We start from the raw sequence: 16,765 nt of genomic DNA, 5'->3' as shown, positions 1-16,765 counted from the left end.
GACATAATAGAGCAGGACTTACTAATGTTACAACATGGTCAGTCCCAATTACGTTCTATTGTACAGCTTGGCTGGACATTGCAAAATCTGCGTTCAGGCTACGTGCCATGGTGTTTAATCAACGTAACATCATTATTCTCTATCTTTAACCTTACTGATAAACAAATCAGTTTGGCACAAAAAGGAGCAGACTATACGATTCTGAGCATTGAAAAATTTGAGAGATTACCATTGACAATGTCAGAAAGACCTGTCATTGAATGGATAATACACGGAATTATTACAATTCCGATAACAACTTTCCAGTTTAAATATTGCCAAGAATATATACCAGCGGGCCAGTATGAAAGGTTGGGTAAAGGCTACATCAAGTCAACATGGAAATTACCTTATACACACAAATGTTATAATGAAAAGAAAAAGGAGATATTTCTTAGTGGTAACAATTGTAAAAAATCACTAAGTGATACACTCCTGTGTCAAGGTATTAACTTGCATGGAGCCTGCGAAGGGTCTTCGAATAACCTTTCATGTCACCTGCACGGCACTCCTGCAAAACAGATAGAGCCATTTTTCAGACAGCTTTCCAACGGCAGCTACGTTCTAATAAATTACCACAGCTGTTGTGGCATGGTGCCAGGAAAAGCCTATCTCGTAAGCGTTAGTTCCATGGTCACTTGCTGTATGCAAGTATTGTATCCAAACAGCAATCCAGACATGGAGGCGGTAATATGGCCTTATTTGAATATCTCTTCTATTCAAATTGATACTTTAAGCAGAATGAAATCCATTGTGGGAGAGGTGTGGCGCCGCGGCCAGGGCGACTGACGCTGGAATCTGGGGATCAGGGTTCGATCCCCGGCTCCGGCGGCAGGTTAGTCCAGCACCATGCGACTCTGGGCAATAGCTTGCTTAATCTTCCCGACGGCCCCCAGCGCCTAGAGACCCTAACGGGTGATTGTGCGCTATACAAAATGTGGATTATGTGGATTCTTTTACAAACAACTGTGCCTTTGACCTCGTCTAAAGAAACGTATGATCTGCAAGTCGCAAGGACAACAGCAGAGATACATTCCTTATTATCAACAAATTGCCCCGTGCATTTCGTAGAAATATTGAGCCAAATCTTAAACATGTCAGATACCAGTGGCATCGCACATGTATTTAAGACAATTTTTCCAGGACTGTTAACACCGTTTGAAACAGTTCTGGGCATCTTTCCCAATTTTGTCCATTCTGTCTTTGGCGGCCTACCTCTACTTTTGGGACTCGTAGCAGGAATTTTATTTTCGATTCTTCTGCTCCGATATGGCAAGCCAAGCCGCAGACAAGACTCCAGCAACGATGGAAGAAACGATCCTAGCAATACGCTACCGGGACCGCATAACTAAAGTCCTTGGATTAGCCCGGCTAAGAGAGCTGAATATGACCTGGTTTCTTTCATTCAGACCAATCTGGCAAGATTGCATCTTACCTGTGCTTCGATGTATTCCATGCGGAGAAGAATGCGTGTTGGACGTATGTCTTACACTACCATCAGCAGTACCAATGGATACAGATACCTTGCTAGGTCCTGTAACGGCTCATGCATCGTGTTGTCCCCAGCGGCTACCTATTATGATGACTGCATTCGTTGAGACTTCACCACTACGAGTATGTGGCAGTGGAGTACATCAGCAGCATCACACAGGTACAACCTTCTGTGAGCATTGCTGATCCTGACATCGATGATAGCAATCATTCTCACACTCACACATGCACTGTTTCAGCATTTTCAAACTTGGTTGAACTTTCACCTGATGTCGTAGACCAATTTTTTGCGAGTCTGTCTGAAATGATGTTCTCCCCTGAACAAAAAAAATAATTAAAAAAAAAAAACAACGAGCACACAGCGTTCCCTGAACTCTGAATTCGGCCTCCAGCTGTGATAAACAAAAGCTACTGAAAACATTTGGAACTATTTTTCCCCTGAAAGCGAAATAATTTTTTTCTTTCACTTCCAAAATATTTACAGAGTACTCTGCTTAAAGTAGAACTATTCTTAGAGAACAGAGCTTCTAATTTAGGAACTCTAGAGACAATATTTCACCTCTAGCACATGTACAGCATTTTGTATTAATATGTGATGGAATGGTCTCGACCTTCTCTTCTGTATTCAGAGCCATTTCATGTGTAATTTTTGCAATTCATTCAGCTGATATATATATGCATTTTTAACTGAATGATACCACTGCTTGAAAAGCGTACAGTACCAATACTCATTTTCGTGTATTTACCATATACCATTTCAAATGCGAATTATGTATTTTGGGATGGGGTGGAAACACACATGCATCGTTATATGTTTACTATTGCTTAGTTTTAGTGATGAGGGACATTAGATCGTGGAGTGGGTGTTGTATTCCTATCTAGGACCCTAATTCGATATTCCCGATGTATGCCCTTGTATGGCTATAACAAACGATATCCTACTCCCCTAGACTCCTAGAGAGTACAACGCGTTCTTTAACCGCATGCGCGCTGCGGCGATTTTCGCGCTACGCGGCTTTTTTCAAAAAGCCGCGTTACATGACGAGCTCAGCTCGTCATCAGCGTGCGAGCGGCGCAACTGATGACGAGCTGAGCTCGTCATCAGCGCCGAAGGGGTTAAACAAAGCAAACCTCCAGCAACCTGGGAAATCCCCATGCTTCTGTTTTGATTTGTCCTAGAACTCCTGTGAGCACTGAAAGAATGGCCAGTTCTTAGTGACATCTTTATTGACGTCATATGTCCAACCTTACGTCAAACCCGGCACCTTTCAGGTATAAATATACCAATGTTGCCTTAAGCAAACACACGGTGGTTTGGAGCAGAGCGGCTATCTACTTGTCAGAGAGCCCAGCTGATGCGAGAGCCCACGGACGCCGCCCCTCCCTTTTGACGCACTGAGAAAGACGCTGTCTTTTTCTCCAGCCGAGAAAATCCAGCTCCGGTGTTTCCAGCCGCCCTTGCGGTTTGCTGGGATATCGAGTCCTGAGAGAGAGATACCAGACCTCCTGCTTTCTATTACCCAGGTACAGAGCTGACTAAACCCTAAAGTCATACTTTAGGCCATCGTCACCTCCATGGTCCAGGGTCTTCTCAACTCTTTCTCCCTTGAGGATTTTTAAAAGGATGGCAATGTCTAGATGACAACACCCTTGCCAATCCTGGGGTGCCACGTCATACCGCCACCCCTGTCCCACCATCCTGCACAGCATTCTGGTACAATCCATTGTGGCAACTTCAATTTTTCTCTAGAAAGAGCTCCTCTGAGGGCCTCAGCTCTGATCCTAGCTGACACCACTGTCTCATTCCTTCCCACCAAAATGTTAAAGGTGAGCCCCGCCTGTGTTGGCTCCAGACATCTGGCTTCCTCCTTTGTTCAGTAGGCCTGAGGTGACCCAGCTCAGGGATGAGTGTGGCAGCTAATTATCTGATGCAGATTTCCCCCACTCCTTCCTTTCCCAAGAACTGAGTCAATCATTGAAATATGTTCCTTTTGTGTGGGGAGGTCTTTGTTCCCCCTGCTGGGGAGCAGAGTAATTCACTTGGCTGAGTAGGGGGGAGGAAGCAAACATCTGGAATCTGATTATGAGCTGAGCCAGAGTAATATGTTAAATCTTTAAGTCTCATAAGATATGGATGTAATGTGTTGGGAACTACAAACTCAACTTGCATGTTTTACCTAAGTTTGACACCCTGCCAGACTGTGTAGGAGCAAGTGGAGAGAAACTCCACTTTAAGGGTCTTTGGATCAGGGTTCTGCCAATACATTTTGCCCTGGGTCTCACAAACGTTTCTGAATGGCCTGCAGATATTATACATGTGCATTCTACATATCTTTTGTTGTTTGATAAGATGGAGCAACATGAGTGGAAACTCCCCCTCTTCGTAGAACAGTTATACCTTGGGCAGAAACATTGCAAGTTTCCCTTCAAAAGACAGATATAGCTAGGGGGGCAGCAGCCCAAGCTTTCCGCATCACAGAACAGGTACAAATTAGGCAGTAGCACTGAAGATTTGCTACCTCACAGAACAGGTATAACTCGGCAGTAGTAAAGAAAGATTCCCTCTCTCACAGCAGGCAGAAAGCTCAATACCCAGAGAACAGCAGGGCAGACTAATACATGTTTTCAATATTCGCAGAACATGTGCAGGTAGGCAAGAGTGACATGTAGGTTAGAAACAGATGTGTGCAGCAGTTGCTTAACTCACTTTGGGGAATGTATAAGTAGATAAGTGAGGGCCTGGTTTACAAAGGTAATCTTAGACTTTTGTAAAACTTTACAGATTTTATTTGTATTCACCAATTATGAGTTAATAGTAAATTAATGACAACAGAGACTCCCCAGTTGGGGCGGAGAACTCTGCACACAAAAAGATATGCCTGTTCCTGTGGAGTCTCTGCAGTTGTAGACTTACTATTAACTTATAATTTATAAATGTAAAAAAAATCTACATTTATACAAACATGCACGTTTACCTTTATGAATCAGCCCCTGAGTGAATATGCAAGACCTGACACCATTCTCACTTAGGTGATATTCCACATCAGCATCCTGAAGGTTTTGCTTCAGTCACTCAGAGTTCTGTTTCTGTTAATTCTTTGGTTTTCCGGAGTAGACTTAAAACCTGGTTATTTTCTAATGTCTAGATTCCGCTGTGCCCCTTTTGGTTGACTGCTGTTCGCAGCGCCGGGACACCCCCGTCGGGGGTAGCCGTGCGCTTTATAAGCTTCAAAATAAATAAATAAATACATTTTCCACATATGAGAAGTATCTGTTACCTAGTAGGTTATTGTTTTTTGGAGAAGCCCAGCCTAAGTAACTATGCTCTAGACAGACTCGAGACAGGCACTTTTTGAAAACATTATGAATGCACACATACTAGCCTGCAAGCAATCCTTCCCTCAGTGCTGCACCTATTTAAAATGTGGAGGGCCACCAACAATGTGTACTGAGTAAAAGATCCAATGTTCTGTTGTGTAGTGATCATCCAGCACATGGTGATGACACATCACACACACCAGTGGAAGGACACAACACTAATCAATACTAAAAGTACTGCTATGTCTACCACAGAGGGGCAGTCTGGATCAAACTTAGAGTAAGAATATGCAAACTGAGTGCCTGCCCCTATCTCGAGCTTCGGCTGCCAGCATCAGGCCACAGGCATGCCTACTCTACACATCGTTCATTTCCTTATTTTCTTGGTTCTAATGACCTAATTACTTACTGGTAATCTTTAATACTCTTACTGCAACTTGTAATCGTTCTAGTCATTACACAATGAGGAATGTCATCAGAAGAAGGTCAAGAAACAAAACAAGAAAGGCTAACCACAACTCCACCCACCTTCAGCGGGGCACCATGAATAGACTATCATTCCTAGCACTTCTTGTAATCCCAAGCTCTGTCAATGGCCTGGACCAGCGATAGTGGGTGATACGTAATTGCTGGGAAGAGGGCAGGTTGGACTGAGTAAAGAAGATTACTGGTAAGTATTCAAGACATTACCTCTGCGTCTCATGTCCTCAACCCAGTCATACACCATGAGGTATAACAAAGTAATAAGTAATACTGATCCTTTAAGTCAAAACCACCACATAAAATATCAATACAATGCAAATTCTCAATGAAATAATGCATAATTAATCAAAAACCCTTAATCCTAGGGGACAACGTTTACATCAAAACCAACTGTAAAACACCCACAAGAAAGCTCTTTTGTAACCCTTCTAAATTCTGAAGTCTGCAGGTGTGGTTTGAGGCCCAAGCACCACATCTACAAATGTCATGCAAATAAACTCCTTGAATACTCCCCCAAAGAAGCTTCCACACATCTAATACAATGACCATGGACATTTTCTGCCATTGTCTCTTCTTGAAACAAATAGGCCAATCCGGCAGTTTCTTTTAACCACCAACTGAGTGTTCCTTTAGATTCCTTTTTATCCTGTCCAAATGGCTAAAAGTAACAAAAAGAGAGTCTGTCTTCTCAGTTTACTTGATCTGTCAAAATACATGGATGGAGCCCACTTAACATGGAACAAATGTAACAATTTTTCTTCAGAACAAGGTAATGGCAAAAACGTTGGAAGAATAATTTCCAGAGAGGAGTGAAATGTATAAAGTACTAGTACTTTAGGATGAAAATGAAACATCACTTACTTCTCTTCAATGTGTTGATAGGGATGGACAGCTCAATATTTGTAGCGTATATCAACCATTAGGCAGTACTCACAATCCCTGAATGAGGTAGCATGTTGCCTGGGTCTGATGGCAGGACAACATATTCTCTCAATTGCGGCAGTGCACATCAGGGGCTCAGACAATGTGGAAGCAGATCATTTAATCAGAGTGATTGCTTCCTCTTAAAATCTCTCATTGACCAAATCAACCTCTCTAGAGATTTCCTTGAGGGTAAGCACCTCCTTCGTGGACCCTTTTGCATCCATAATGGAATCCCTGCTTCCAATGTTTTGCTCCAGTTTCCTATAAGGGGCCTTGGAGAGTGGATGCCTTACTTCTGAAACTACAAAAGAAGGTTTTTAAAAAAAAAAGTTATCATTTTGAAAAATACAGAAAGTGCATTTAGTATTGCTGGCATTATTACATAGATGCATAGTACAATCATGTTTATATATCGAAGGGGACTGACATTATCCACTACATCAGGCTACTATTAAGGACACAATAAGATGTTATATGCTTTTCCACTGTTACCACTACATCAAATACTACTATTTGAATAGTATTAGTATCAGGGAGACACCCAGACAGCTCATCACATTAGCCAAAACAATGGACAATACGAACACCATCAATGAAGCCACCAACAAAAGCAGAAGACAATCAAGCACTGCATCTACCCTGTGCCCGAAGTTGAAGTGCATGTACCTGCCTTGACTAAACAACACATATATATTTATGGACTACTGGAAAAATAACAAACACAAATTCAAAACAACTTTGCCAGACCCACCTGTTATTTACTCAATAAAAAACTGTAATGTCATGAACCTCTTCTTCAGTGAACAAATACAGACCATTTGACAGCACATCGGCCACACAAAGCTTGCTTTATCACTTACACCCACTCCTTCCAGTAGAATCCTGCAATAGTCAGCCTTAAAAAGCCCTATCTCTCTCAGATCTCACTAACATACTCACCTCACTCAAAGTCACTTCTTATAAAGATGATGTCTTACCATAGTCCTTCTTTTTGGAGATGCTCTCCTACCCCTACTTACCATTGTCAATGTTACCCTCACTCAAGGCATCTTTCCAGAAGTTCTCATTACATGCCAGATCCTCCCACTCCTAAAGAAACCAGCACTAGGCACTGATCACCTTGCCAACTACCGGCCCATCACAACCTAGCTTTCATCGGCAAGATCATTGAAAAAACAGTCTATGTTCAATTCCAAAGACACATCAGTGTTGAACATCTCCTGAACGACTGCCACTCTGGCTTCAGATCAAACTGCAGCATGGAAACCTTACACGTCGTAGACAATGCCTTTTTGACCACAGATAAAAATGACCCCTGCCTTCTGATATTGCTGGACCTCTCAGTTCCCTTCTGCAGAGATAACCATCCCACCTTCATATGTACCCTGGAGACTCGAAAAGGATTCACTGGCAATATCCTTCACTGATTCTCCTCCTACCCTTACAACTGACACCATATTGTTCACATGGGCACCTCCAAGTCACAAAAATTAGTATCACCTCTAAAGTCCATCAGGGCTCCACACTGTCTCCTGTTATCTTTAGCCTATACATGGAGCTACTTTGTGCTCTACTGACAAAAAGCATCAAGATTCACCATTATGCAGATTAGGGGTGGGCGGAACTCGCAGAGTTTCACTCCGCGTAATTCTGCAGAGTTACATAAAAACCGTGAGATTCAGCGGAGTTCCGCGAGCAATTGGAACTCAGCAAATGAGGATGCTCACACTGATTTTTTAGCACAGGGAGCTTGTTTCATGCTGTAAAATCAGAGATCTTCTTTCTGTCTCGCGAGTAGATTTTCTACTCAAGCTGCAGCTTCTCAGCGCAAATGGTCACAACCTGCTGTGACCACCCGTGTTGGGAAATCTCACTGGTAGGCATTCTAGCACCCCAAAATCACTCTATGGGGATGCAAATTCTTGCTTGCGCTCATCAACTTAACGTTGGTGAGCTCCATGCGAGAAAAAACTGCAGCACGCAAAGGTTGGTGGAGTTTTGCCAGAACTCCACATTCCAAGTAGAATGTGGAGTGGACAAAACTCCGCCAGCGGAGCAGACTTTTCACCCACCCATAATGCAGATGATAAGCAACTTTATTTAAAAGTGTCCCATGCTTCAAACATCCAATGCCTCAAACACTGCTTCTACATCATCCAGACCTGCATGTTGATGGCGCGAGGTACGGAAGATTTTGTGTGTACCCCATTCAGATCAATCACCCCCATAGCAAAGTAAATATATTAATTTTGATTGCTGTGTATTAACCAAAACACACACATTACATGTGGGAAATGCTTTGCACTAACAGATTTGATTAACATATTAATTAAAGATGTAAAACGCATGTTAATCTATTTTGTGCATTTAAGTGGTGTAATAATGCATGTCTATGTTGTAATGTACATTGTGCACTGCATGCTGCTTTTCTGCTTCATTTTTAATGGCTTGCAGTGTGATGCTTTTCTGCTAGGTAACAGTTTTAAAGGATAAATATTAGCACTGGTGGGTGGGGGACAGAAAACACATATATTCTGTGTATTTACATTTTCTTTTTGTGTTTATCGTAGTTTTGGTTGGTTGCCAATTCCAAAATGGTTTCGATTTTCCCGGTTCTGCGCAGTAGAAAAAGCTAACATCATTTTGCTGAAAGAAGCTCGTCCATGCTCTGTGCTTCACTGAAAACCTTGCAACTTCAGCTGACTATATTCGAGGCCAATTGATATGAACGCTGGTGAGTGGCTGTGGGCCAAAATGATAACCACGAGAACAGCTGAATGTCTGCCAAGGATAAAAGTCAAATGCTTTCCAAAAATGTCCATGTGGAACCAGCTGAATCACTGAAAATGAACATTTAAAGGCCTAATGATGAACCGGAACAGTCAAACTTTTATTTATCAGTTTGTCAAACAAAGTTATTCACGGACATCCTGGTAGTTAATAAATGCATGGACAGTCAAATTTGTATCTGTCATCTTTTTAATCAGGAAGTTATTCATGGACATCCTGAAAGTTAAAAAATACATTGTCGATTAACGAACATCCTGAGAGCTAATAATTGCAATGTCATGACCAATCAGAGAAAGGGAAATGGCAAGACTTGAAACATTTGAGGGTAGAGAGCCAGCAAATACAGTATAAATATCAGAGCAAAATTGGGGTTTAATGTCACAGAAGCTGATCGCAGAGAGATGCTGTTTGCACTGCAGCTGTTTGCAGAGATGCTGGGAGCCTGAAACTATGCCAGAAGGCTCACTGATAACCCCTGTAGGTTGGAGATCGTAACGGGACACTAGCCTGGGAGACTGCGTCTGAGGAGGCCTGGGTTAGTAAGTATAGTTTTGTGTTTTAGTGCTGGGTAGGAAGGTTTTAGTGTAGAAATCTTTAGAATTAAATGCATGTGTTTTTAACTATGGTTCTCTGATCTTTTCATGAAGAATTATCTTTCAGGTACATGACCAAACATTAATTGATGTTTTTATTTCACAGAATAATGGAATTAATGTGAACCTGAATTTTCTCTTCATGATTTTATTAAACAGTTTTCTTGATTTCTTTTATGCAAATTAATTACATAAAATCTTTTAAATGATGTCAGGTGTTTGTGATTATTTTAGAGTCAATTAATTATGCAAATCAATGTATTGTTGTAGTGAGGTTAAACTGGTCTTGAAAATCACCATCAACTTACTCAACTAATTGGTCCATCAACCTAATTGGCAGGGTACATTGATGCATAGATTAGTTTAGTACAATTATTGAGGAAACCAAATGTTAGTGTTAAAATCTGTGCTTAAAAGGTATCCTGTCATAGGAGAGAATTCACTCAACCCATTTTATATATATAGTTGCAAGGGTCTGGGGTAAAGTGTGTGTGTAAGACTAGGTGTGTTGTACTTCGGTGTTATGGCCCCACCGGAGTGACCTGGACCCTGGGTTGGTGATATTTCTGGGTGAGCGCTGCATCAATGTCCAGTGCCTACTCGACCAAGACAGGATTCCTGTTATTTGTCGAGAACAATAAACAAGATACAGTACAAACCTGGCTCAGTAAAATGAACTTTGACGGCATTGAAACCCAACTTTCACCAAATGCCAAGTCACTTGGATACGCCATGAACACCAACCTCATCCTCAAGGAACACACTGCCAAAAAAGCAAAAATGATCTGGTGCTAACTCTCTTTGCTAAAGAAAGAGAAACCATTTCTTCCAGAAATCGACTTCAGAACTGCTCATACAATCACATCTGGATAGGGGTAATGCCCTATTCCAGGGTCTCCCAGACTCCACACTGGCATCCCTTAGGGAAATCTTGCACCCTGCAGCACGTCCCATCCAGGGCCTGACGTAAAGATCACATCACCGCCATCCTGCTAGAACTGCATTGTCTCCCATTGCTGGCCCACACCATCTACAAAACCAGCGGTATCATTTACAAACCTATCACGACCAGCACTTGCAGATAAGCTCACAATATCTCATGGATCTCTGCACATGCACAAGCAGGACACCATCAGACTGCAGACTGGGAAGTGCAAAAAAAGAAAAAAAGACAACAAGCCTTTTCCATCTATGCACCAAAGATCAGGAACAACATCCTCATATCCATAAGGACCGTCCCAACGCTGCTCCAATTTATGAAAGATTTGAACGCTCACTTCTTTAAATAACACTACATCACAATGTAATAACCATCCACAACCCAGCTTTCTCTCCTCTGCTTCAATGGCTGTATGATGTTATTAGTTACAAGTGGAGAGAACACCAATCCATTGTATTTTGAGGACTTCCCTCAAACTAAGGCAGTTAGATATTCATCTTAATTGGGATTGCGGGATGGGAAAAGCATAAGACCCTGCTCTCCCAAAAAAGGCCTGGTACGGTCAACTAATCGGTGCCTTCTTAGGAATTTTTGGGGCCCAGAGGAAAAAATATTTTGGAGCCCGGTTTGGAATAACTTTTAATTTATTAACCATGTTCAGCTAAATCAAGCCCTCAGGAAGACAGATGCTGAATCAAACATTGACTTTGTAGGAATTGGAGCACACAAAAAGTTCAAGCTGCCCAGTGTCTAACAGCCAAATTGTAGGAAACAAAAGTTTCAACAAACATTGGTAAAACCATTGCTTCTTTCACTTGGATCTAAATGTTCTGACTTGCAAGTCACAACAACAGTATTTAAGTGTAGTTCAGTTTCTAACCTGACTGTTTTGCTCACTGCAGAAAAAAACTGCAAAGATGACTTGTTGGATGTTTAGCGGACTAGAATATGATAGTAAAATAAATCAATCGCAAACAGTACTTGAAATGATAGCTTTATTTGACACCTATTGGTGGTCACAAATAAATCCCCCTTCACAATTGATACTGTGTCCCACTCATCATCAATCAATATTGCCCATAGGAACAGTATCCGCAATCAGGCCCTCAATTGAATTGGCTTTTTCTTTACATATAGACCTCATAACTTATCTGGTGGATCTCAGCACACCTGCAACCAGGACAGTATCAGACTGCAGATTAAGAATTTCAGTTGTGATATTTTGTCTTTAATTTGCAACACTTCCCAAAGGTCGGCTCTGAGCTTACCATTTTTCATGTTTATCTTTCTTCCATGACTGCCTAATTGAATCATTTGGGTTGGACACAGCATTTTTTCCAAGGATACCCAAATTATCGTTTCGATTTTCAGTAATCCTGAACTTGTCCGGCCAAACATTCAATCCTGCATGAGTGTACGGTGACCTCCAGGATACAACACAATTGTCTCAAGTTGTATGGAGACAAGACAGATGTCTTACTGTCACCAACCCTCACTCTGGTCTGCCATATGGTGAAAATCAGAACCAGCGTCCCGTCAGCCCTGGTTCCAGTGGCAAAAAAACTTGAGATCATCATAGAACACAACCTCCCTTTTGTCCTCCAGATAAAACACATTTCTAGGATATTTTTCAACCAACTTGGACTGCTTGGAAAGATTGTTCCATTTCCTCCCCTCTTTGCCCGAAAAACAGTTGTTCACTTACTGATGACATCCCAAATGTATTCAGCCTGCCAGAATATATTATTTGCTACATTCATTTAATTCAAACCTCATCAGCCAAACTCATTTTAAAATCTACATGTTTAGGGCCCAATCAGATCTAATCTTTGAGACCTACATTGGTTGACTTTAAAAAAAGAGTCACTTCAGGGCTCTGTGCTTGGTCTATAGAGCGGTCTATATTTCTAACCCTATCTACTTAAAAAAAACAAGCTTCAATCGTATTATCCTCTTTTAAGGAAAGGCCTCTTTTTGTATGGTCAACCTTAAGTTTTTGGACTGATGATGCTGGTTTTTCGATTCTAAGACTGCACTGAGGCCTGCTAACCAGACCTCAGTGCCAGTGCCCTGACCTTGAAATGTGTCTGTCGAATTGGCTTAAACCCATTTGGCATAAACTAACCCAGGGTACCCAGGGCCTGTAAGTTAAAGAGTCACCCCAGGGACTGCAACACTGGTTGTGCCAACCTGGATATGACAAAGGTAATACATGTTTCCCAGTCTGTCGCTGCTGTTTTCAAGTTGGATACAGACCATTTATGTCTGATAGAGCAAATTAGGGTGAATAGCTAACTTTCAGGAAGCATAGTGATACAGAGAGGTATGCTTCAGTGGTGTCTTTTATCACCTATGCTCTTTGCCCTCTCCCTCGAATCTCTCCTACAGCCCTCTTGTTTTAAGTTTAATATACGTTTTTTAGAGTTAAACAAATGCAGCATGGTAATACATTCAAATTGGTATAGGAGTTACAACTGAGGCAAGGGAGACAGGAGAGGGGACAGAAAATAGGAAAAATTTAGCAAGAAAAATATACCTGATTAAAAATAAAAATAATCTGATGAAGATAAAAGACAATTCTTAAGCATTTAAACCCTTTAAAATATCAAATAATCATCTATATAAGAAAAAGTGAGGTCGAAAAGGCTTAAGAACCTCTTCTGTGTTAGGTTGATGTTGAAAAGAAGATTTGGCATGTTTCTCCAACACATTTTTGACAGGAGACCGTAAAATTGGATGGTTAAAAACAAGAGCGAGAGGATGAATTTATGCTGTATCAAGTCTGTGATTCAACAAACTGCATACCGGCAGGCTTAAAAAAATGACTGGCAAAATACCTTCTAGTTCTTTGTTAATTGTTGTAATGCAGCATCCAAAAGGAGATCTATAATTTTTTTATATGTGGTGAAATATCTTCCCAGTCATTGGATAAACTAACTAAAAAATGTGAATAATGCAAAAGGGTACTGATGCATTGAAAACAGAAATTATTTTATTACAAATTTATATCCAGAAAGTATGTGCTAGGGGGCATGTGAATAATAGATGTTTTATACGAGTTGATTGTGAACGACAAGAGCAGCAGCTGAAAGATTCGGGTACATCTAGTTGAAGAGTGGAAAGAGAAAAAAGATGTCTATTATAGATATAAAACATTGTTTTGCACAATTTTGTCCAAATTTGTCTCCAAGTGATGTTAAGGGTTAAATAATGTTAGGGTTTCAGGATATTCCACTGTAGGAATTATACATATACAATGTATGACTTTGGTTTGATTATTGCTAGAAATTATCATTAAAGAACTTTCATTTCTTATTTCCTGAAATTCTGCATTTGCCAATGCTTGTTTGCATATTTAGGATGTGTTGTAAGCAGAGGTTCGGCAGAGAAGAGATGTTCTTAGGCACGTGTTAACTGTCAGCGCTCTAACGCGTGCAGCATGTGCTATGCAAATTGCCAGTAGGTATAAATATGATGCAGCGCTGGAAACGGCGCTTCCCTTCAACAGAGCGTCATCACGAACACTGCTGCTGAAGCTTTTGCCGTCCATCAAGATTCCAGGCCTAGACCCCCGTCACTTCTGGCATTCCTGAGTCCTGACACCATCCTGAAAGAGATCGCTTCTTGCCGTAAGTGCTCTCGTTCCTGCTAGCCTTCTGTGCATTCCTCCCTTCATCACAAGCCCCCTTGTTTCCCTTCTGACCCCTCCGTATTGCCTCTTCTCTGCTCCCTTTTCCTGAACTTACCTCTGACGGCCTCTTCAGTTATTCTTCCGTTCTTGACTTGCTTGGAGACTTCCTTTCCTGGTATAGGACCGCATTTCCTCAGCTTTGCTTCCCTTCAGTCACGTCACCTCCGGTCCGGCAGACAGGTCATTTAACCCCTCGTGTCCCTGCAAAACCAAGAACAGATTAAAGGACAAGTTGTATTACAAGGAAGAAAGAAAGAACTTGGCGATAGACTGTGAACTTAATAGGGAATATTTAACTTTGGTTAATTCAGCATCGGGACTGCCTATGAACATTACCTATGAACATTAGGACAAACAAGCATTGGCCCATTCAACAAGCATTGGTCCATTCAACAAACATTGGCTCATTTTTAGAAACAATTGTTGTTTGATTGTTACTTTGATGTGCGATCACTATATAGTGTGGTAAATCACATGGTGTTTACTTTCATGGTGCGGAGTTACTCATGAGAAAATCGATGCTGTGAATTATTAACAAGCATTGTTAAAGCCAAAAGCTAATAAGTAAATAGACATTATTAGGGTGCAGATTTTGGTTGTTTCTTGTTTTTTCCCTCTACTATCATTACAGATTGGACTCCCAAATCCAGTTAAAAACCGCAACAATCCAGGTATGCCAAGTTGTTAACTCAAGTTCAAAGTTTATACTAATACACTAAAAATAGAGATAAGTAGAACATTCAAGGAATTGTATTTATTTTAATGAATGCTTGTTCTTACTCAAGGCTTTTCAAAGAAGGAAGAGTTTAGTGATTGTTGTAGAAGTGTAAGCCAGGGCTGAAAAAACCAAAGGTATGTTTCACAAGAGAATAACAAATAATTGAAAAGTTCATTGAGAAATCTTGGTACTGATGTTTGGTATCCCTTGTACAGCAATAAATGTTTAAAGGCCCGGCACACTTATCTGAGAGACATCATTGGATCTGAAGAGCTCCTGTGTTTGTTTTTGTTTCTCATTCCACTTCCCCTTCCCTTTTTCCCTTCTGGATAAATCAGAGTGTTCAAGAGTTAACCATCCTTGGCGCTTTGGTTTGTTCAAGGGGGAGTTTGGGGTTTGCAGCAAAGAAGAGAAACAAGAACCGGCAGTGTCGAGGTGTAAGCTCAACAAGTGAAAACTCCCAAGTCACACTCCCAGGCTAATTTATGGACTGCTTTATGCTTTATGATGGAGGATGCTGCAAAAGACAGTAAATAGCAGAAGCTGTAGGAGTTGTAAGTAGAAGAGTACCTAATGTAGAAGCAGGTGTAGAAGGCTGTAAAGGGCAGGATTTTTTTGAAAGAAGATGGAAGATTAAAAAGGTTTTGAGCCTGTGTAAAAGTCAGAAAATAGTCATTTGTAAAAAGTTGATTAATTAAAGTTAAACCTATTTTCCTCCAAGCTTTCCAATAAAACAGTTTCTCATTATTATATAATAATGAAGTGTTGTGCCAAATAGAAGAACTGATGAAGAGGTACTGTAGGTGGGTTTATAAGACAACAAAGGTTCCAACAATGTACAAATATGTTTAAAAATAGGTGAGGAGAAAGTCTGAGTTTTCCTGGAGAATGTCAGATATTCGTGAAAGGTAAAAGGAGAGAGAAAATATTTCTCTAGCTCTACCAACAAAAAAGAGTAATTAGAGGACTCTGAAATCCAGTAAGTAGATTGTGTCAAGATAAAGACTAATGCCACCAACCGATTTAGGACATTTTAGTTTTAATAGAGATGCGCATGGTTTTTTCCCAATCCAATTTTTTAAGGGATTAGATAATGGAATGTTGGAGATTGTATATAAAACAATGAGTACCAATATAATTTTAATGGTATCCTTCAGCCCCACCAGCAGAGACTTAAAGAATGCCAACAATTAACTAAAGTAGTTAATTTATGTGTACAATCATATAGGCTTTAGGAAATACAAGATTGAAGTGATTGGGAAAACCATAAACCTGAATATTTAATTTTGGTTGTGTTCCATGAGACCTTGGTGATCAAGAAATCGTGTTTAAAAGTACATTTGTTAAGGGGTAACATTTTACACTTGTGATTTAACAGAGATGAGAGAATAAGAAGATACCTCATGAAAAAAGCTGAAATTGAAATGTGAGGTTATAAAACAAATAGGAGACTGTTGTCTGCGCAAACTGCCTTTTTAATCTGTTGGTTATTCGGTAAAAATCCCTATCAGTCTGGATTATGTCTGATCCTGGAGATGAAATTTTCCAGAGAAAAGGTAAAAGGGGGCAACCTTGACAGACCCCTCTGCACAAAGTAAAATGTATTTATTTATTATTTATTTTATTTATTAAGGAGTTTTATATAGCGCTAGCCTGACACGAGGGTATCCGAGCGCTTCACAACAGTTTTTGAGCAAGATTCATACAACAAAGCAGTATTCTACATATAGGTACAGAACATCCAAGTGTGCTGAGAAGCATTGAGGTAGTTTGTGAGT

At 40.7% G+C, this 16,765-nt stretch overlaps 1 long non-coding RNA gene across 3 annotated transcripts in view; it reads right to left on the bottom strand.

Moving 5' to 3' along the window:
- The window catches only part of LOC144767229 (uncharacterized), a 353,258-nt gene that overhangs the window by 320,588 nt on the left and 15,905 nt on the right, over positions 1-16,765 (bottom strand). For 2 of the 3 annotated variants that reach the window (XR_013598106.1, XR_013598108.1), the window contains exon 2: positions 14,325-14,470. This is a non-coding gene — a long non-coding RNA (uncharacterized LOC144767229). Of the gene's footprint in view, positions 1-6,192; positions 6,550-14,324; positions 14,471-16,765 lie in introns of those variants that run through there. The other variant, XR_013598107.1, reaches the window with a different exon arrangement.

This window comes from Lissotriton helveticus, chromosome 7 (assembly GCF_964261635.1).
Source record: "Lissotriton helveticus chromosome 7, aLisHel1.1, whole genome shotgun sequence".
NCBI lineage: Eukaryota > Metazoa > Chordata > Amphibia > Caudata > Salamandridae > Lissotriton > Lissotriton helveticus.
This window is presented reverse-complemented; position numbering and strand designations above follow the sequence as displayed.